Raw genomic sequence first — 22,500 nt, 5'->3', positions numbered from 1 at the left:
CTATGTCAGGTGTAGTATATTATGAGATGGTCGTATGTGGGATACAGGCACAGAGAGAAAAGAGGCCGGAGTGGAGAGAATAAGGAAGGAAGAGATTTTGACAGGGAGACCCTCAAGGGACCATGGGTAATGGAGTCTGAAGGATGGGTTTAAACTACAGAGTCAATACATATTATGTTACAACCTATCAGAGAGACAGATACACTTGGGAGAGAGAGAGAGACAGAGAGAGAGAGAGACAGAGAGAGAGAGGGGTCAGGTGGGGAGAGAGATGAGAGATAGAGGAGGGAATAGGGAGAGAATGAACAATGAACAATTATAGACATAAGAGGAATTAACTGCCATGTTCTCTCTCTCTCTCTCTGTCTCTCTCTCTGTCTCTCTCTCTCTCTGTCTCTCTCTCTTTCACTCTCTCTCTCTCTCTCTCTCTGTCTCTCTCTCTGTCTCTCTCTCTTTCACACTCTGTCTCTCTCTCTCTCTCTCTCTGTGTCTCTCTCTCTTTCACACTCTCTCTGTCTCTTTCTCTCTCTCTCTCTCTGTCTCTCTCTCTTTCTCTCTCTCTCTCTCTCTCTCTCGCTCTCTCGCTCTCTCTGTCGCTCTCTCTCTGTTTCTCTCTCTCTCTCTCACATACTCTCTTTCGGTCTCTCTCTCACATTCTCTCTCTTGCTCCTATCCTCTGTTCTCCTGCCCTCTATCATTTATGCAGTCAGAGAATTAAATAATATAATGAAAAGAGAAAGAAAGGGGGAGGGCGACAGTGATGAGGATATGGAGAAGAGACTCTTGGAAGGTGCTATCTAAACTCAGCATAAAAAGAAACATCCTCTCACTGTCAACTGCGTTTATTTTCAGAAAACTTAACGTGTAAATATTTGTATGAACATAAGATTCAACAACTGAGACATAAACTGAACAAGTTCCACAGACATGTGACTGACAGAAATAGAATAATGTGTCCCTGAACAAAGGGGGGCGTAAAAATCAAAAGTAACAGTCAGTATCTGGTGTGGCCACCAGCTGCATTAAGTACTGCAGTGCATCTCCTCCTCATGTACTGCACCAGATTTGCCAGTTCTTGCTGTGAGATGTTACCCCACTCTTCCACCAAGGCACCTGCAAGTTCTCTGACATTTCTGGGGGGAATGGCCCTAGCCCTCACCCTCTGATCAAACAGGTCCCAGACGTGCTCAATGGGATTGAGATCCGGGCTCTTCGCTGGCCATGGCAGAACACTGACATTCCTGTCTTGCAGGAAATCACGCACAGAATGAGCATTATGGCTGGTGGCATTGTCATGCTGGAGGGTCATGTCAGGATGAACCTGCAGGAAGGGTACCACATGAGGGAGAAGGATGTCTTCCCTGTAACGCACAGCGTTGTCATGCTGGAGGGTCATGTCAGGATGAGCCTGCAGGAAGGGTACCACATGAGGGAGGAGGATGTCTTCCCTGTAACGCACAGAATGAGCAGTATGGCTGGTGGCATTGTCATGCTGGAGGGCCATGTCAGGATGAGCCTGCAGGAAGGGTACGACATGAGAGAGGAGGATGTCTTCCCTGTAACGCACAGTGTTGAGATTGCCTGAAATGACAACAAGCTCAGTCTGATGATGCTGTGACACACCGCCCCAGACCATGATGGACCCTCCACCTCTAAATCGATCCCGCTCCAGAGTACAGACCTCGGTGTAATGCTCGTTCCTTCGATGATAAACGCGAATCTGACCATCAACCCTGTTAAGAGTAAACCGTGACTCGTTAGTGAAGAGCACTTTTTGCCAGTCCTGTCTGGTCCAGCGACGGTGGGTTTGTGCCGGTGATGTCTGGTGAGGACCTGCCTTACAGCAGGCCTACAAGCCCTCAGTTCATCCTCTCTCACCCTGTTGCGGACAGTCTGAACGCTGATGGAGGGATTGTGCATTCCTGGTCTAAGTCGGGCAGTTGTTGTTGCCATCCTGTACCTGTCCCGCAGGTGTGATGTTCGGATGTACCGATCCTGTGCAGGTGTTGTTACACGTGGTCTGCCACTGCGAGGACAATCAGCTGTACGTCATGTCTCCCTGTAGCGCTGTCTTAGGCATCTCACAGTACAGACATTGCAATTTATTGCCCTGGCCACATCTGCAGTCCTCATGCCTCCTTGCAGCATGCCTAAGGCATGTTAATGCAGATGAGCAGGGATCCTGGGCATCTTTCTTTTTGTGTTTTTCACAGTCAGTAGAAAGACCCCTTTAGTGTCCTAAGTATTCATAACTGACTATAATTACCTACCGTCTGTAAGCTGTTAGTGTCTTAACGACCGTTCCACAGGTGCATGTTCATTTATTGTTTATGGTTCATTGAACAAGCATGGGAAACAGTGTTTAAGCCCTTTACAATGAAGATCTGTGAAGTTATTTGGATTTTTACAAATGATCTTTGACCTGGAACAAAAAAGGCATTTAACCTGGAACACTTTTGTTTCTAAGAGTGTAGTCCTCTCCTTTAAACTCCTTCCTTTCTAAGAGTGTAGTCCTCTCCTTTAAACTCCTTCCTTTCTAAGAGTGTAGTCCTCTCCTTTAAACTCCTTCCTTTCTAAGAGTGTAGTCCTCTCCTTTAAACTCCTTCCTTTCTAAGAGTGTAGTCCTCTCCTTTAAACTCCTTCCTTTCTAAGAGTGTAGTCCTCTCCTTTAAACTCCTTCCTTTCTAAGAGTGTAGTCCTCTCCTTTAAACTCCTTCCTTTCTAAGAGTGTAGTCCCCTCCTTTAAACTCCTTCCTTTCTAAGAGTGTAGTCCTCTCCTTTAAACTCCTTCCTTTCTAAGAGTGTAGTCCTCTCCTTTAAACTCCTTCCTTTCTAAGAGTGTAGTCCTCTCCTTTAAACTACTACCGTCTCTGTCTCACTCAATCTCTCTCTGCGAACACACACACACACGCATAGACACGCACAGAGACACGCACTCTCTTCACTAGGAACGAAATAGTGATATACCTACTGTTCACTGGTATATATTGTACATATGATACACTACATGACCAAAAGTATGTGGACACCTGCTCGTCGAATATCTTATTCCAAAATCATGGGCATTAATATGGAGTTGGCCCCCCCCTTTGTTGCTATTACAGCCTCCACTCTTCTGAGAAGACTTTCCACTAGATGCTAATGTTAGCTGCCTGGCCTCCTAGCTAACGTTAGCTGGCTGGCCTCCTAGCTAATGTTAGCTGGCTGGCCTCCTAGCTAACGTTAGCTGGCTGGCTCCCTAGCTAATGTTAGCTGCCTGGCTCCCTAGCTAATGTTAGCTGGCTGGCTCCCTAGCTAATGTTAGCTGGCTAGCTCCCTAGCTAATGTTAGCTGGCTGGCTCCCTAGCTAATGTTAGCTGGCTGGCTCCCTAGCTAATGTTAGCTGGCTGGCTCCCTAGCTAATGTTAGTTGGCTGGCTCTCTAGCTAATGTTAGCTGGCTAGCTCCCTAGCTAATGTTAGCTGGCTGACTCCCTAGCTAATGTTAGCTGGCTGGCTCCCTAGCTAATGTTAGCTGGCTGGCTCCTTAGGTAACGTTAGCTGGCAGGCCTCGTAGCTAATGTTAGCTGGCTGGCTCCCTAGCTACCAATAGGTGCCCTTCTTTGCGAGGTACCTGGTCTTTGTCGTTGAATCTGTGTTTGTAATTCACTGCTCGACTGAGGGATCTTATAGATAATTGTATGTGTAGGATACAGAGATTAGGTATTAATTTAATAAAAAGCATGTTAAACACTATTATTGAAAACACAGTGAGTCCATGCAATTTATCATGTGACTTGTTAAGCACTTTTTTTTTTACTCCTAACCGTAGTATTTAGGGGCGTTTCCATAACAACAGGGTCGAATACTTTATTGACTCAAGACATTTTTAGCTTTTCAATGTTTAAGTAATTTGTAGATTTTTGGGGAAAAGCATAATTCCACTTTGACATTATGGGGTATTGTGAATACTCTCTGAAGATACTGCATACATAATATATACGCACTGGTATGTAGTATACTTATATGACGGGTATTCATTGGCTTATATGTTACACATTCTATATTATATCACTTCTCAATTCAATGGAAAATGGATGATTTGCATTTTTTTCTTGAAAAGGCAGCTGTGTGTCTTACAAACGGCTCTGGTATTGAATCCAGGCTTTCACTATGGATGCATCCCTATGGCAACCTATCCCCTATGGGTCCTGGTCGACAGGAATACCGTAGTGTGCCATTTAGAGCTCAGCCTTTCACTGGGCCAGGTTGATTTGGAACTCAGCCTTTCACTGGGCCAGGTTGATTTGAAACTCAGCCTTTCACTGGGCCAGGTTGATTTGGAACTCAGCCTTTCACTGGGCCAGGTTGATTTGGAACTCAGCCTTTCACTGGGGCAGGTTGATTTGGAAATCAGCCTTTCACTGGGGCAGGTTGATTTGGAACTCAGCCTTTCACTGGGCCAGGTTGATTTGGAACTCAGCCTTTCACTGGGCCAGGTTGATTTGGAACTCAGCCTTTCACTGGGCCAGGTTGATTTGGAACTCAGCCTTTCACTGGGGCAGGTTGACTTGGAACTCAGCCTTTCACTGGGCCAGGTTGATTTGGAACTCAGACTTTCACTGGGCCAGGTTGATTTGGAACTCAGCCTTTCACTGGGCCAGGTTGATTTGGAACTCAGCCTTTCACTGGGCCAGGTTGATGTGGAACTCAGCCTTTCACTGGGCCAGGTTGATTTGGAACTCTGTCTTTCACTGGGCCAGGTTGATTTGGAACTCAGCATTTCACTGGGCCAGGTTGATTTGGAACTCAGCCTTTCACTGGGGCAGGTTGATTTGGAACTCAGCCTTTCACTGGGGCAGGTTGATTTGGAACTCAGCCTTTCACTGGGGCAGGTTGATTTGGAACTCAGCCTTTCACTGGGGCAGGTTGATTTGGAACTCAGCCTTTCACTGGGGCAGATTGATGTTTATTGTAATGAATCTTGTCCTGGAGGCAGAACTCTGCGATTTCCGCTAGATGGGCCTTCTGCAAAGTCACAATTGTCTACATCGTAATAAATGTCTGAAAATAAATATTACTTAATTTAAGGCTAGGTTTAGCCATTTAGCTCTTCCGACGTAATCATCCCTCTTAACCTCTTCCGACGTAATCATCCCTCTTAACCTCTTCCGACGTAATCATCCCTCTTAACCTCTTCCGACGTAATCATCCCTCTTAACCTCTTCCGACGTAATCATCCCTCTTAACCTCTTCCGACGTAATCATCCCTCTTAACCTCTTCCGACGTAATCATCCCTCTTAACCTCTTCCGACGTAATCATCCCTCTTAATCTCTTCCGGCGTAATCATCCCTCTTAACCTCTTCCGACGTAATCATCCCTCTTAACCTCTTCCGACGTAATCATCCCTCTTAACCTCTTCCGACGTAATCATCCCTCTTAACCTCTTCCGACGTAATCATCCCTCTTAACCTCTTCCGACGTAATCATCCCTCTTAACCTCTTCCGACGTAATCATCCCTCTTAACCTCTTCCGACGTAATCATCCCTCTTTTCCTCTTCCGACGTAATCATCCCTCTTAACCTCTTCCGACGTAATCATCCCTCTTAACCTCTTCCGACGTAATCATCCCTCTTAACCACTTCCGACGTAATCATCCCTCTTAACCTCTTCCGACGTAATCATCCCTCTTTTCTCGTTCCCCTTTCGTTTTACGATTGGATTTTCCTTTTCACAGCTTGATCACTCTATACAGTATCATTATATTCATCACAACTCTCTGCGTCTCTCCATCTCTCCCTTTTTCAATGTCATCCCTCTTTTTCTCCCTCTCCGTCTCCCTCGCTCTCTATTTGTTAATGTCACGAGTCTCTCACTTAATTTTCAATCTCTCTACCTTGTTTGTCCTCTTTACCTCTCTCTCTCTCTCTCTCTCTCTCTCCATTTATCTGAGGCAGAGTTAGTTGTGAGTAGTTGAATATTATGAGTTAGTGTTCCAGGTCACTTATTTCTCTCTCTCGCTCTCTCTCCCTCTCTCTCTCTATCCCTCTCTCTCTACCTCTCCAATCACTCTTGAATAATTTGGTACACACCTACTGGAGAGCTCTTCGTTCACACCCTCTTAAGCGTTAGCCTCTCCCATCTCGTTAAGGATTCACATGTGGGTCATGTACTAAACAACCAAAGATTTCCAGACTAAAAGCTGGTTTATACTACGTCTATGGACATAGACAGTTGTCACAGTGACATCATGAACATTCTGTTGTCGTCTGACATCAGAATATGACATTCTGAATGACATCATGAACATTCTGTTGTCGTCTGACATCAGAATATGACAGTCTGAATGACATCATGAACATTCTGTTGTCGTCTGACCAAAATAACCAATAAACTCATCTGTTTAAAAATGTATTTAGTTTACGTCAATCTAGCAAACCAGGCAACTAACAGTAACTTTCTAAACAATGTTTTGGATCTTTTTTTTAGCTTGTTAGCTAGCTACTGTAGCTGATGTTAAGTTAGCTTGTTAGCTAGCTACTGTAGCTGATGTTAAGTTAGCTTGTTAGCTAGCTACTGTAGCTGATGTTAAGTTAGCTTGTTAGCTAGCTACTGTAGCTGATGTTAAGTTAGCTTGTTAGCTAGCTACTGTAGCTGATGTTAAGTTAGCTTGTTAGCTAGCTACTGTAGCTGATGTTAAGTTAGCTTGTTAGCTAGCTACTGTAGCTGATGTTAAGTTAGCTGGTGAAGCTGTTCAAATAACGGCCATATCATATCGTCGACAACATCTTCACTTTAGCTCATTTGTCTTCATAATTACAGGTAAATAAACTCACAACAAGATCATTATTTACAAGTTAATAATAGCTTATGGTTGTGAGTGTGAGGAAATAAAAGCAGGGCTTTCTACTGGAGAAATTGTAGAACTTGGAGACTGTCTCGTTGGCCTAACGTTATATCCTCATTTGACTTTGGTGCAGGTCATGTTGTTCTTCACATTACCATCTCTGGTAAACACACACTATATCAAATAAAATCAACGTTTGTTTGTCACATGAACACGACACAGAAGGTGTAAACGGTACAGTGAAATGGTTACTGGCACAGTGGAGTCTTTTGTTTGGACATGTAGCTAGCTAGTTAAAGAATTATCCATACTCATAACGTTACTACCTTGCATGAATCTGTAGCTAAAGCTAATCAACCAGGTTCAATGTTAGCTAGCTAACATTAGGCTATAACGAGCAACGCAAATGGCGCTGAGATACGAATTATATTGCTACACAGATCATACACTTAACGTTAGCTAGGGAGCCAGCTAACGTTAGCTAGGGAGCCAGCTAGCTAATGTTAGATAGGTAAAACAATGTAAAAAAAACAGACATTGAATATGGTTATTAATTACACTTTGGATGGTGTATCAATACAAGGAATCTCTGCAAAGATACAGGCGTCCTTCCTAACTCAGTTGCCGGAGTGGAAGGAAACCGCTCAGGGATTTCACCATGAGACCAACGGTGACTTTAAAAGGGTTTTTCAGAATAATGGAGCTAAGCACAAGCAAAATCCTAGAGGAAAACCTGGTTCAGTCAGCTTTCCACCAGACACTGGGAGATTCATTCACATTTCAGCAGGACAATAACCTTAAACACAAGGCCAAATATACACTGGAGTTATTTACCAAGAAGACAGTGAAGGTTTGTGAGTTTAGCTGGTCTCCACTTCTCCAATGTGAATCTATTTTCCTCTTCTCAAATGTGAAGCTGTTCTTAGCATAGATAGAGAGTTTTCAGACGCACAAACACACCAGACTGACACACAAACACAACACACACACACACAACACACACACAACACACACACGTCTGTTCGTCTGCAGCTGTACTGAGGAGTTTCCGTTTCATAATTCCACTTAGCTCCCCTCTCTCTCTCTCTCTCTCTCTCTCTCTCTCTCTGTGTCTCTCTCTCTGTGTCTCTCTCTCTGTGTCTCTCTCTCTGTCTCTCTCTCTCTGTCTGTCTCTCTCTCTCTCTCTCTCTATCTCTGTCTCTATCTCTCTCTCTATCTCTGTCTTTCTCTCTGTCCTAACTTACTTTCTTGATTCTTTTCTTGGTCTTTTTTTTCAATTGTATTTTTCTATGGTTGAGGGTTAATGCAATATTTGTTTTAACGGTATCCACAGTTTTTTCAAAGTTAGTGTGGAAGAGGACAGAGTCACTTTCCTGGGGTTTGGAAGGTGTGGTTTGCACGATGGCTTCTCAGCCTAGCGTGGAGTAGACACTGTCGATACGGCATGGAATTAGGTGTGTTCCTGAGAATGGAGTTAAAGTAGAGGAGGTTCTGCTTGCAGTCGGTGAACAGGTAGGAACTGAACTTATACATTCTGCTTCTAGAATGAACAAAGCTGTGGTTGTGTTCTTGAAAAGAGCAAATTTGCTTGGTAGGATAATTGCTAGCGGAATATTTGTAAGGGGTGTGTTGGTGTCAATTTCACCTCTCTCTACCCCTTCGACAAGAGTGGTAGTTGCAAATTTGCCTCCGTTTATTATGGAGGATCAAATCAGGAAAGAGCTGAGTCGTTTTGGTAAGTTTGCTAGCGGGTTTGCTAGCGGGTTTGCTAGCAGGTTTGCTAGCGGGTTTGCTAGCGGGTTTGCTAGCGGGTTTGCTAGCGGGTTTGCTAGCGGGTTTCGCGTCGGCAGGTTTTCAGGCAGATGTTGTTAAGCACGTTGTTTCGTTCCGGAGGCAATTGTTTATGTTTCTGAACAACAATGAGCAACAGCTAAATGTGCATTTTAAAGTGAGGCATGGGGAGGGGCTCTATGCAGGGTTTGCCAGCACAGATAGTCTACGGTGTTTTGAGTGTGGGGATTTGGGGCATAAGAGCTTTGCGTGCCCACATAAAGACCGTAGACAAGGTGAGGTACAAGTGCCAGGGGGGAAATCGAGGTCAAAGTGCATGGGGTAAGGAGATGCAGGCAGCAGAAGCTGGTGGTTTAGATGAGGCTGGGCCTAGTCATGGATGGTGGTGTAGATGGGGCTGGGCCTAGTCATGGATGGTGGTGTAGATGAGGCTGGGTCTAGTCATGGATGGTGGTGTAGATGAGGCTGGGTCTAGTCATGCCAGGGAAGGTGGTGTAGATGAGGCTGGGCCTAGTCAGGCTAGAGATGGTGGTGTAGATGAGGCTGGGCCTAGTCATGCCAGAGATGGTAGTGTAGATGAGACTGGGTCTAGTCATGCCAGGGAAGGTGGTGTAGATGAGGCTGGGCCTAGTCATGCCAGAGATGGTGGTGTAGATGAGGCTCGGCCTAGTCATGGAAGGGAAGGTGGTGTAGATGAGGCTGGGCCTAGTCAGGCTAGAAATGGTGGTGTAGATGAGGCTGGGTCTAGTCAGGTTATAGATGGTGGTGTAGATGAGGCTGGGCCTAGTCAGGCTAGAGATGGTGGTGTAGATGAGGTTGGGCCTAGTCAGGCTAGAGATGGTGGTGTAGATGAGACTGGGCCTAGTCAGGCTAGAGAGGGTGTTGTAGATGAGGCTGGGCCTAGTCAGGCTAGAGATGGTGGTGTAGATGAGGCTGGGCCTAGTCAGGCTAGAGATGGTGGTGTAGATAAGTCTGGGCCTAGTCAGGCTATAGATGGTGAGTAGAGGAGGCTGGGTCTAGTCAGGCTATAGATGGTGGGGTAGTGGAGGCTGGGTCTAGTCAGGCTATAGATGGTGGTGTAGTGGAGGCTGGGTCTAGTCAGGCTAGAGATGGTGGTGTAGATGAGGCTGGGCCTAGTCAGGCTAGAGATGGTGGTGTAGATGAGACTGGGCCTAGTCAGGCTAGAGATGGTGTTGTAGATGAGGCTGGGCCTAGTCAGGCTAGAGATGGTGGTGTAGATGAGGCTGGGCCTAGTCAGGCTAGAGATGGTGGGGTAGCGGAGGCTGGGTCTAGTCAGGCTATAGATGGGGGTGTAGTGGAGGCTGGGTCTAGTCAGGCTATAGATGGTGGTGTAGTGGAGGCTGGGTCTAGTCAGGCTAAAGATGGTGGGGTAGTGGAGACTGAGCCTAGTCAGGCTAGAGATGGTGGGGTAGTGGAGGCTGGGTCTAGTCAGGCTAGAGATGGTGGTGTAGATGAGGCTGGGCCTAGTCAGGCTAGAGATGGTGGTGTAGATAAGTCTGAGCCTAGTCAGGCTATAGATGGTGAGTAGATGAGTCTGGGCCTAGTCAGGCTAGAGATGGTACTGTAGATGAGGCTGGGCCTAGTCATGCTAGAGATGGTGGTGTAGATAAGTCTGGGCCTAGTCAGGCTATAGCTGGTGAGTAGATGAGTCTGGGCCTAGTCAGGCTAGAGATGGTACTGTAGATTAGGCTGGGCCTAGTCATGCTAGAGATGCTGGGGTAGTGGAGGCTGGGTCTAGTCAGGCTAGAGATGGTGGGGTAGTGGAGGCTGGGTCTAGTCAGGCTAGATATGGTGGGGTAGTGGAGGCTGGGTCTAGTCAGGCTAGAGGTGGTGGTGTAGCCGAGAATGGGCCTAGTCAGGCTAGAGATGGTGGTGTAGATAATGCTGGGCCTAGTCAGGCTATAGATGGTGAGTAGATGAGCCTGGGCCTAGTCAGGCTAGAGATGGTGGGGTAGTGGAGACTGGGTCTAGTCAGGCTAGAGATGGTGGGGTAGCGGAGGCTGGGTCTAGTCAGGCTATAGATGGTGGGGTAGTGGAGGCTGGGTCTAGTCAGGCTATAGATGGTGGGGAAGTGGAGGCTGGGTCTAGTCAGGCTAGAGATGGTGGGGTAGCGGAGGCTGGGTCTAGTCAAGCTATAGATGGTGAGGTATTGTAGGCTGGGTCTAGTCAAGCTAGAGATGGTGGGGTAGATGAGGCTGGGTCTAGTCAGGCTAGAGATGGTGGGGTAGTGGAGGCTGGGTCTAGTCAGGCTATGAATGCTGGTGTAGATGAGGCTGGGTCTAGTCAGGCTAGAGATGGTTGGGTAGCGGAGGCTGGGTCTAGTCAGGCTAGAGATGGTAGTGTATATGAGACTGAGCCTAGTCAGGCTAGAGATGGTGGTGTAGTGGAGGCTGGGTCTAGTCAGGCTATGAATGCTGGTGTAGATGAGGCTGGGTCTAGTCAGGCTAGAGATGGTGGGGTAGCGGAGGCTGGGTCTAGTCAGGCTATAGATGGTGAGGTAGTGGAGGCTGGGTCTAGTCAAGCTAGAGATGGTGGTGTAGATGAGGCTGGGTCTAGTCAGGCTAGAGATGGTGGGGTAGCGGAGGCTGGGTCTAGTCAGGCTATAGATGGTGGTGTAGTGGAGGCTGGGTCTAGTCAGGCTAGAGATGGTGGGGTAGCGGAGGCTGGGTCTAGTCAGGCTATAGATGGTGGTGTAGTGGAGGCTGGGTCTAGTCAGGCTAGAGATGGTGGGGTAGTGGAGACTGAGCCTAGTCAGGCTAGAGATGGTGGGGTAGTGAAGGCTGGGTCTAGTCAGGCTAGAGATGGTGGTGTAGATGAGGCTGGGCCTAGTCAGGCTATAGATGGGGGTGTAGCGGAGGCTGGGCCTAGTCAGGCTAGAGATGGTGGGGTAGCGGAGGCTGGGTCTAGTCAGGCTATAGATGGTGGTGTAGTGGAGGCTGGGTCTAGTCAGGCTAGAGATGGTGGGGTAGCGGAGGCTGGGTCTAGTCAGGCTATAGATGGTGAGGTAGTGGAGGCTGGGTCTAGTCAGGCTAGAGATGGTGGTGTAGATGAGACTGAGCCTAGTCAGGCTAGAGATGGTGGGGTAGTGAAGGCTGGGTCTAGTCAGGCTAGAGATGGTGGTGTAGATGAGGCTGGGCCTAGTCAGGCTATAGATGGTGGTGTAGCGGAGGCTGGGCCTAGTCAGGCTATAGATGGTGGGGTAGCTGAGGCTGGGTCTAGTCGGGCTAGAGATGGTGGGGTAGCTGAGGCTGGGTCTAGTCAAGCTAGAGATGGTGGTGTAGATGAGGCTGGGTCTAGTCAGGCTAGAGATGGTGGGGTAGCGGAGGCTGGGACTAGTCAGGCTATAGATGGTGGTGTAGTGGAGGCTGGGTCTAGTCAGGCTAGAGATGGTGGTGTAGATGAGACTGAGCCTAGTCAGGCTAGAGATGGTGGGGTAGTGGAGGCTGGGTCTAGTCAGGCTAGAGATGGTGGTGTAGATGAGGCTGGGCCTAGTCAGGCTATAGATGGTGGTGTAGCGGAGGCTGGGCCTAGTCAGGCTATAGATGGTGGGGTAGCTGAGGCTGGGTCTAGTCAGGCTAGAGATGGTGGGGTAGCGGAGGCTGGGTCTAGTCAGGTTATAGATGGTGGTGTAGATGAGACGGAGCCTAGTCAGGCAAGAGATGGTGGGGTAGCTGAGGCTGGGTCTAGTCATGCTATGGAGGGTGACGTAGATGGTGCTGGGTCTAGTCAGGTTATAGATGGTGGCGTAGATGGTACTGGGTCTAGTCAGGTTATAGATGGTGGCGTAGATGGTGCTGGGTCTAGTCAGGCTAGAGATGGTGGTGTAGCGGAGGCTGGGCCTAGTCAGGCTATAGATGGTGGGGTAGCTGAGGCTGGGTCTAGTCAGGCTAGAGATGGTGGGGTAGCGGAGGCTGGGTCTAGTCAGGTTATAGATGGTGGTGTAGATGAGACGGAGCCTAGTCAGGCAAGAGATGGTGGGGTAGCTGAGGCTGGGTCTAGTCATGCTATGGAGGGTGACGTAGATGGTGCTGGGTCTAGTCAGGTTATAGATGGTGGCGTAGATGGTACTGGGTCTAGTCAGGTTATAGATGGTGGCGTAGATGGTGCTGGGTCTAGTCAGGCTAGAGATGGTGTTGTAGATGAGGCTGGGTCTAGTCAGGTTACTCTAGTGGATGAGGAGAGTATAGTGGGGAAGTGTAAGAGACTAGGGGGGGGGAGGAGGGTGTCAAGCGGAAAAGGAAAAAGGGTGTGGTCAAAGGCACCATGGAAACGTTGCCTGTTGCTGTGGGGGGGGGAGCCCTGACCAGAGAGGAAGGGCAGGTGGTCAGGGTGAGAGATAGAGATGAGGAGGAAAGTGAGCCTGAGGAAGAGGAGTTATTTTTTTCAGACTCCTCTTCAATGGGCCCGGAGCTGACAGCCAGTCAAACAGAGGGGTCTAAGTACACGTTGACAGAACTGACAAGGTTCCTGAATGAGACCAAGTGGAAAAAAAATTCATCTTGAGGCTTTTTTTTCTGATCCGAGAACGTTTGTAAGATCAGTACAACATGCTATGAAAAATGAGGGGCATGGTGTCTTCTCACCCAGGAAACGGTTTAGGTTGAGGAAGTGGGTCACAACAGTGTGTAAAGGTTTACCTTCAGACACTGTTTAGATGTATATTTTCTTTCTGACACTGGGGCCTTTTGAGCTTTGCTATTGGTCTCTTTCTCTGCTGGCTTTTCTCCCACTTCTTCTGGAGACTCTTCGGGTAGGATCGCTCAATATAAATGGCGCCAGAGATGTGGGAAAGAGGACTGTGTTGGATTAATATATAAAACAAAACAAAGTACAGGTGTTGTTTCTGCAGGAGACGCATAGTGATGTGTTGAATGAAGTCATCTGCTCTGGTGGAAAGGGGCAAGTGTGTTGAGCCATAGGACAAATGTTAGTGCAGGAGAGACAGTCCTTTAGCACCGGGTCTGTCTGGAAAACCTCCTCAAAGGAGGTGTGTAAAGGTAGGCTGCTTGTTGTTAAAGCAGAAATGAACAACACAGGTTTTGTCTTTATAAATGTGTGTGCACCTAACACAGGGAGAGAAAGAGGGGTTCTATTTGGATGTCTTAGACAGGAACTCTCACAGGTAGCGCCTGAGGAGACGCTGGTGGTCTGGAGGGGACTGGAACTCTCACAGGTAGCGCCTGAGGAGACGCTGGTGGTCAGAGGGGACTGGAACTCTCACAGGTAGCGCCTGAGGAGACGCTGGTGATCTGGAGGGGACTGGAACTCTCACAGGTAGCGCCTGAGGAGACGCTGGTGGTCAGAGGGGACTGGAACTCTCACAGGTAGCGCCTGAGGAGACGCTGGTGATCTGGAGGGGACTGGAACTCTCACAGGTAGCGCCTGAGGAGACGCTGGTGATCTGGAGGGGACAGGAACTCTCACAGGTAGCGCCTGAGGAGACGCTGGTGGTCGGAGGGGACTGGAACTCTCACAGGTAGCGCCTAAGGAGACGCTGGTGGTCGGAGGGGACTGGAACTCTCACAGGTAGCGCCTGAGGAGACGCTGGTGGTCTGGAGGGGACTGGAACTCTCACAGGTAGCGCCTGAGGAGACGCTGGTGGTCTGGAGGGGACTGGAACTCTCACAGGTAGCGCCTGAGGAGACGCTGGTGGTCAGAGGGGACTGGAACTGTACAATGGATTTGACAAAAGGCAGAAATGGTGAAGTAGGAGTGTTAAGGGACATCATTAATCAGTTTGACCTAGTGGATGTTTGGAGAACTAAAGATCCCAACACAAGACAGTATACATGGGGAAGGTTTTTGGGGCTAGGGTGGGTGCAGCCTGACCCCATCGGTTTTACATGTCTAGGAATCGGATCAATAGGCTGTTGGGCTCTACCATTCTCCCGGTGGGGTTTTCGGATCACCACATAACCATGGCTCGGCTGTCTGTTTCACCAGGGCCCCGGCAGTCATCCTATTGGAAGTTCAATATAAAGCTCTTACAAGATGCCACTTTTTGCTCAGGTTTACAGACCTTTTGGGAAAGGTGGGGGCAGCGAAGAGAGGAGTATGAGTCTCTGAGTCAATGGTGGGATGTGGGGAAAGTTCAAATTCAGCTTTTTCTGTCAACAGTACACAGCTCTCTCTCATCCTCAGAGGCTAGGAGAGTATTGGGGGAACTAGAGCGTAGTATTAGTGAGATAGAGGTAGAGATGGTGGGGCAAGGCAATGTAGGCCTCCAGGCTAATTTAGTTGAACTACGTAGGGACCTGGGCAGTTTTTTCCAGGTTAAAGCAAAGGGAGCACTTGTAAGAGCTAGGTTCTCCATGCTCAAGGAGATGGATGCTCCAAGCTCCTTCTTCTTTGGTTTGGAAAGACAGAGCAGTGAAGCCAAGGGTATGCATTGTCTACAGCTGTCTGATGGGCGGGTGACCTCTGTGGTGGGGGAGATGCGGGAGCGGACTGTGGAGTTGTATACTTTGTATAAGGCAGAACTGTGTGATCCTATGTGTGCTGAGGTCTTGTTTGCAGAACTCCCTAAGCTCTCTCGGGCACAGAGGAATGAAATGGACATTCTTCTGTTGTCCCATGAACTGGCAGAGGCCGTAACCCAGATGTCCCCCAGTCGTGCATCGGGGGTCGATGGACTCCCAGTGGAGTCTTATAAAAATTCTGGGGAATAATTGGACAGGACTTATTTTGCGTATTGCGTGAATGCGTCGGGGTAGGAGAGTTGCCGATGAGCTACCGTCGGGCGGCTCTGACTCTCCTGCCCAAAAGGGGACTTGTGTGAACTTAAGAATTAAAGGCCTGAGGCATTACTCTGTGCGGACTACAAGATATTCGCCAGAGTCTTCTCTAACAGACTAAAGTCCCATCTGGACTCGATAGTACATAAGGACCAAACATATTGTGTACCGGGACATTCAATCAGGGACATGTTGGACTTGTCGAGAGGTTCTAATGTGAACTTTGGACTGGTCTCTTTACAACAAGAGAAGGCTTTTGATAGAGTGGACCTTGAGTATGTGTTTAATGTGATGTCTGTGTTTTGGTTTGGGAAGAGTTTTTTGACCTGTGTGAAGCTGTTGTATGCTGGGGCGTCATGTGTGGTCAAGGTGGGAGGGGGGCCCAGTAGGCCAGTCTGGGTGAGGCGGGGCATTAGACAAGGATGCCCTCTATCTGGGCAGTTATATACACTAGTCATTGAGCCTCTTCTAGCTACGCAGGAGACTGCAGGGGGTGTGCTGGACAGGCATGGGTGTGGTGACAGGAATAACAGTGTCAGCAGATAATGTTTCTGTGATGGTCAGGGATGGTCAAGATATGCAGGCACTGGAGACCAGTCTGAAGGTGTACAAGGGAGCTTCATCAGCTAAGGTAAACTGGGGCAAGAGCAAAGCTCTGTTATGTGGGGCATGGGGGGATAGGGCTCCTCCTCTGCTTCCAGGGGGTTTGTAGTGGGGTTGTGAAGGGCTTAAAGTTTTGATGCTGTACCTGGGCTCCGAGAAGTGGGTCAGGAAGAACTGGGAGGGGCTGTCACAGGCAGTGGTGTCAAGACTTTCCAGGTGGAGGTGGCTCCTGTCCCAAGTGTCATATAGAGGGAGGGTGCTGATAACTAACAACCGGGTGGCATCTTCCCTGTGGCATAAACTGGCAGTCCTCAATCCCCCCGTCGGTCTGACCTGCAACGCAAGCTGGTGGACTTCTTCTGGTCGGGCCATTACTGGCTGAAGGCAGCAGTGTTGTACATGACCGTTCACGAAGGAGGACAGGGCCTGGTGGAACTAGAGAGCAGGATGGCTGCTTTCAGGCTAAAGGCGGTGCAGAGACTGCTGTACCATGCTGATGTTGGCTGGAGGGAGCCAGCATGAGCGTTACTGAGGAGAGCTGGTGGATTAGGGTTGGACCAGCAGCTGTTCCTCATGAAGCTGGAGAGGCTGAGTACAGCAGGTCTCTCAGATTTTTACTCTGCAGTGCTGAGGGCCTGGCAGCTGCAAAGGCCCACATGAGAAGGGGGTGGAGCCTGGGCTGTGTTTGTGGGAGGAGCCTATCTTCCACAACCCAGACATCCCTTTGAGATCGGTTCAGTAGGCCACCCTGCAGAGGCAACTGATGGCAGGGGGTTTACTAAGGCTGGGTGATCTAAGACTGCTGGGAGAGGAGGGGTGGAAAACCCTGGAAGTCTTGGCACAACAAATAGGAATAACATCTCTTAGGCTGCTGGAGAGATTCCTGGAGGAGGTCCAGGAGGCCCTGTCTGAGCCAGTAAGGGGGGGGGGTGTTTGAGTGGCCAAAGGGGGAGGGGCCACCAATGTTTCCGCCACTGTAGGTGACGGCAGAGACTGGAGTTTGGCAAGGGGGTCTGGAGGACTTGTTAGATTTTAACACTCTGAGCCTGGGGGAGTTTGAAGGGGTGGGAGGTAAAGCCCTCTACAACCTCTGCATTAAGGTAAAACCCTCTACAACGTATGCATTAAGGTAAAGCCCTCTACAACCTCTGTGTTAAGGTGAGGAACATTAGGAGCCTAATCAGTGGCAGGGGGAATGTGGGGCAGAGAGTATGGTGGGTTTTAGATGGAGGGGGACCTACAAACCCCCAGTACCAAAGAGGTCAGGGGACCTCCAGTGGAGGGTTCTTCATGGAGCCCTGGCCACTAACAGCTGGTTGGTACGGGTTGAACCGGGAGTCGGACAGGGGTGTCCTTTCTGTGTCATGAGTCAAACTGCATCGTGTGTTTTCTGTGTGCACCAAGTTAATGCTGTTAATGTCTCTGTTGGAATGTCTGTGTGAGAGGTCGGGGTGGTTTTTACTGTTGGGATGTTTATAATGGGATACAGGTATTCAAATAAGGAGAAGGCCAAATGTGTGTTGTTGAATTTTCTGTTTGCTCAGGCAAAGTTGTCTATTTGGCTAACAAGGAGGAGCAGGGTCAAAGGTTGGGAAGTAACAGACCCTTTACTGTTGTTTAATGGGATGGTCTCTACGCACCTCAGGGTGGAATTAGAGTTCTATAAAATGATAAAACGTGTGGAGATGTTTCAGGAGATATGGTGTGTTGGGGGGGGGGGCGTCTGTATAGCTGGGGAAGATGTTTCAGGAGATATGGTGTGTTGGGGGGGGGGCCGTCTGTATAGCTGGGGAAGATGTTTCAGGAGATATGGTGTGTTGGGGGGGGGGGCGTCTGTATAGCTGGGGAAGATGTTTCAGGAGATATGGTGTGTTGGGGGGGGGGCGTCTGTATAGCTAGGGAAGATGTTTCAGGAGATAGGGGGTGTTGGGGGGGGGGGGCGTCTGTATAGCTGGGGAAGATGTTTCAGGAGATATGGTGTGTTGGGGGGGGGGGGGGCGTCTGTATAGCTGGGGAAGATGTTTCAGGAGATATGGTGTGTTGGGGGGGGCATCTGTATAGCTAGGGAAGATGTTTCAGGATATATGGTTTGGTGGGGGGGGGGGGGGGGGTCTGTATAGCTGGGGGAGAAGGTTTCAGGAGATAGGATTGGGTTGGGGGGGGGCGTCTGTATAGCTGGGGAAGATGTTTCAGGAGATATGGTGTGTTGGGGGGGGGGGGCGTCTTATAGCTGGGGAAAGATGTTTCAGGAGATATGGTGTGTTGGGGGGGGGGGCGCCTGTATAGCTGGGGAAGATGTTTCAGGAGAATATGGTGTGTTGGGGGGGCGTCTGTATAGCTGGGGAAGATGTTTCAGGAGATAATGGTGTGGTTGGGGGGGGGGCGTCTGTATAGCTGGGGAAGATGTTTCAGGAGATATGTGTGTTGGGGGGGTCTGTATAGCTGGGGAAGATGTTTCAGGAGAATGGTGTGTTGGGGGGGGGCGTCTGTATAGCTGGGGAAGATGTTTCAGGAGATATGGTGTGTTGGGGGGGGGCGTCTGTATAGCTGGGGAAGATGTTTCAGGAGATATGTGTGGTGGGGGGGGGGGGCGTTTCTGTATAGCTGGGGAAGATGTTTCAGAGATATGGTGTGTGTTGGGGGGGGGGGGCGTCTGTACAGCTGGGGAAGATGTTTCAGGAGATATGGTGTGTTGGGGGGCGTCTGTATAGCTGGGGAAGATGTTTCAGGAGATATGGTGTGTTGGGGGGGGGCGTCTGTATAGCTGGGGAAGATGTTTCAGGAGATATGTGTTGGGGGGGGGGCCTGTATAGCTGGGGAAGATGTTTCAGGAGATATGGTGTGTTGGGGGGGGGGGGCGTCTGTATAGCTGGGAAGATGTTTCAGGTGATATGGTGTTGGGGGGGGGGCGTCTGTGTAGCTGGGGAAGATGTTTCAGGAGATATGGTGTTTTGGGGGGCGTCTGTATAGCTGGGAAGATGTTTCAGGAGATATGTGTGTGGGGGGGCTGTCTGTATAGCTGGGGAAATGTTTCAGGAGATATGGTGTGTTGGGGGGCGTCTGTATAGCTGGGGAAGACGTTCAGGAGATATGGTGTGTTGGGGGGGCGTCTGTATAGCTGGGGAAGATGTTTCAGGAGATATGGTGTGTTGGGGGGGGCTTCTGTATAGCTGGGGAAGATGTTTCAGGAGATATGGTGTGTTCGGGGGGGTCTGTATAGCTGTGGAAGATGTTTCAGGATATGGTTGGTGGGGGGGCGTCTGTATAGCTGGGGAAGACGTTTCAGGAGATATGGTGTGTTGGGGGGGGGGGGCGTCTGTATAGCTGGGGAAGATGTTTCAGGAGATTACTGTGTTGGGGGGGGGCGTCTGTATAGCTGGGGAAGATGTTTCAGGAGATACTGTGTGTTGGGGGGGGGCGTTCTGTATAGCTGGGGAAGATGTTTCAGGAGATATGGTGTGTTCGGGGGGGGGGGGGAGTCTGTATAGCTGGGGAGGAATGTTTCAGGAGATATGGTGTGGTTGGGGGGGGGGCGTCTGTATAGCTGGGAAGATGTTTCAGGAGATATGGTGTGTTGGGGGGGGGGGGCGTCTGTATAGCTGGGGAAGATGTTTCAGGAGATATGGTGTGTTGGGGGGGGCGTTCTGTATAGCTGGGGAAGCATGTTTCAGGAGATATGGTGTGTGTTGGGGGGGGCCGTCTGTATAGCTGGGGAAGATGTTTCAGGAGATATGGTGTTTTGGGGGGGCCGTCTGTATAGCTGGGGAAGACGTTTCAGGAGATATGGTGTGTTGGGGGGGGCGTCTGTATAGTGGGGAAGACGTTTCAGGAGATATGGTGTGTTGGGGGGGCCGTCTGTATAGCTGGGGAAGATGTTTCAGGAAGATATGGTGTGTTGGGGGGGGCGTCTGTATAGCTGGGGAAGATGTTTCCGGAGACATGGTGTGTTGGGGGGGCCGTCTGTATAGCTGGGGAAGATGTTTCAGGAGATATGGTGTTTTGGGGGGGGGCCGTCTGTTAGCTGGGGAAGACGTTTCAGGAGATATGGGTGTTTGGGGGGGGGGTCTGTATAGCTGGGGAAGATGTTTCAGGAGATATGTTGTGTTGGGGCGTCTGTATAGCTGGGGAAGATGTTTCAGGAGATATGGTGTTTTGGGGGGGCCATCTGTATAGCTGGGGAAGATGTTTCAGGAGATATGGTGTTTTGGGGGGCCGTCTGTATAGCTGGGGAAGATGTTTCAGGATATGGTGTGTTGGGGGGGGCGTCTGTATAGCTGGGGAAGATGTTTCAGGAGATATGGTGTGTTGGGGGGGGGGCGTCTGTATAGCTGGGGAAGAAGTTTCAGGAGATATTGTGTTGGGGGGTCTGTATAGCTGGGAAGACGTCAGGAGATATGGTGTGTTGGGGGGTCTGTTAGCTGGGGGAAGATGTTTCAGGAGATATGGTGTGGTTGGGGGGGCCGTCTGTATAGCTGGGGAAGACGTTTCAGGAGATATGGTGTGTTGGGGGGGCGTCTGTATAGCTGGGGAAGATGTTTCAGGAGATATGGTGTGTTGGGGGGGCGCGTCTGTATAGCTGGGGAAGATGTTCAGGAGATATGGTGGTTGGGGGGCGTCTGTATAGCTGGGAAGATGTTTCAGGAGATATGGTTGTGTGGGGGGCGTCTGTATAGCGGGGGAAGATGTTTCAGGAGATATGGTGTGGGTTGGGGGGGCGTCTGTATAGCTGGGGGAAGATGTTTCAGGAGATATGGTGTGTTGGGGGGGCCGTCTGTATAGCTGGGGAAGATGTTTCAGGAGATATGGTGTGTTGGGGGGGCGTCTGTATAGCTGGGGAAGATGTTTCAGGAGATATGGTGTGTTGGGGGGGCGTCTGTATAGCTGGGGAAGATGTTTCAGGAGATATGGTGTGTTGGGGGGGGGGCGTCTGTATAGCTGGGGAAGATGTTTCAGGAGATATGGTGTGTGTGGGGGGGGCGTCTGTATAGCTGGGGAAGATGTTTCAGGAGATATGGGTGTGTGGGGGGGCTGTCTGTATAGCTGGGGGAAGATGTTTCAGGAGATATGGTGTGTGTGGGGGGGGGCTGTCTGTATAGCTGGGAAGATGTTTCAGGGGATATGGTGTGTTGGGGGGGCCGTCTGTATAGCTGGGGAAGATGTTTCAGGAGATATGGTGTGTTGGGGGGGTCTGTATAGCTGGGGAAGAAGTTTCAGGAGATATGGTGTGGTTGGGGGGGGGGCGTCTGTATAGCGGGAAGAGTTTCAGGAGATATGGTGTGTTGGGGGGGGGCGTCTGTATAGCTGGGGAAGATGTTTCAGGAGATATGTGTGGGGGGGGCCGTCTGTATAGCTGGGGAAGACGTTTCAGGAGATATGGTGTGTTGGGGGGGGGCGTCTGTATAGCTGGGGAAGATGTTTCAGGAGATATGGTGTGTTGGGGGGGGGTCGTATAGCTGGGGAAGATTTCAGGAGATATGGTGTGTTGGGGGGGCGTTCTGTATAGCTGGGGAAGATGTTTCAGGAGATATGGTGTTTGGGGGGCGGTCTGTATAGCTGGGGAAGATTTCAGGAGATATGGTTGTGGGGGGGTGTCTGTATAGCTGGGGAAGATGTTTCAGGGAGATATGGTGTGTTGGGGGGGCCGTCTGTATAGCTGGGGAAGAATGTTTCAGGAGATATGGTGTTTGGGGGGGGGCGTCTGTATAGCTGGGGAAGATGTTTCAGGAGATATGGTGTGTTGGGGGGGCGTCTGTATAGCTGGGGAAGATGTTTCAGGGATATGGTGTTGTTGGGGGGGGCGTCTGTATAGCTGGGGAAGATGTTTCAGGAGATATGGTGTTGGTGGGGGGGCGTCTGTATAGCTGGGGAAGTGTTTCAGGAGATATGGTGTGTTGGGGGGGGGGCTGTCTGTAATAGCTGGGGAAGATGTTTCAGGAGATATGGTGTGTTGGGGGGGGGCTGTCTGTATAGCTGGGGAAGATGTTTCAGGGGAATATGGTGTGTTGGGGGGGGGCCGTCTGTATAGCTGGGGAAGATGTTTCAGGAGATATGGTGGTGTGGGGGGCGGTTCTGTATAGGGAAGATGTTTCAGGGGAGATGGTTGTGTTGGGGGGGGGGGCGTCTGTATAGCTGGGGAAGATGTTTCAGGAGATATGGTGTGTTGGGGGGGCGTCTGTATAGCTGGGGAAGATGTTTCAGGAGATATGGTGTGTTGGGGGGGGGTCTGTATAGCTGGGGAAGATGTTTCAGGAGATATGGTGTGTTGGGGGGCCGTTCTGTCATATAGCTGGGAAATATGTTCAGGAGATATTGGTGTGGGGGGGGCGTCTGTATAGCTGGGAAGATGTTTCAGGAGATATGGTGTGTTGGGGGGGGCGTCTGTATAGCTGGGGAAGATGTTTCAGGAGATATGGTGTGGGGGGGGGGTCTGTGTATAGCTGGGGAAGATGTTTCAGGAGATATGGTGTGTTGGGGGGCCGTCTGTATAGCTGGGGAAGATGTTTCAGGGAGATATGGTGTGGGGG

At 49.9% G+C, this 22,500-nt stretch overlaps 2 protein-coding genes across 2 annotated transcripts in view; one reads left to right on the top strand and one right to left on the bottom strand.

Annotated features, from left to right (window-relative positions):
• Positions 1-22,500, bottom strand: part of LOC109885465 (pyruvate carboxylase, mitochondrial) — a 290,100-nt gene that overhangs the window by 178,068 nt on the left and 89,532 nt on the right. The window lies entirely within an intron of this gene.
• The window catches only part of LOC116354037 (leucine-rich repeat and fibronectin type-III domain-containing protein 4-like), a 67,949-nt gene that overhangs the window by 43,414 nt on the left and 2,035 nt on the right, over positions 1-22,500 (top strand). The gene's annotated exons all lie outside the window — the stretch shown is intronic.

Source organism: Oncorhynchus kisutch, linkage group LG16 (assembly GCF_002021735.2).
Source record: "Oncorhynchus kisutch isolate 150728-3 linkage group LG16, Okis_V2, whole genome shotgun sequence".
NCBI classification, from domain to species: Eukaryota; Metazoa; Chordata; class Actinopteri; order Salmoniformes; family Salmonidae; genus Oncorhynchus; species Oncorhynchus kisutch.
The sequence above is the reverse complement of the archived record's forward strand: the minus strand, read 5'-3'. Positions and strand labels throughout refer to the sequence as shown.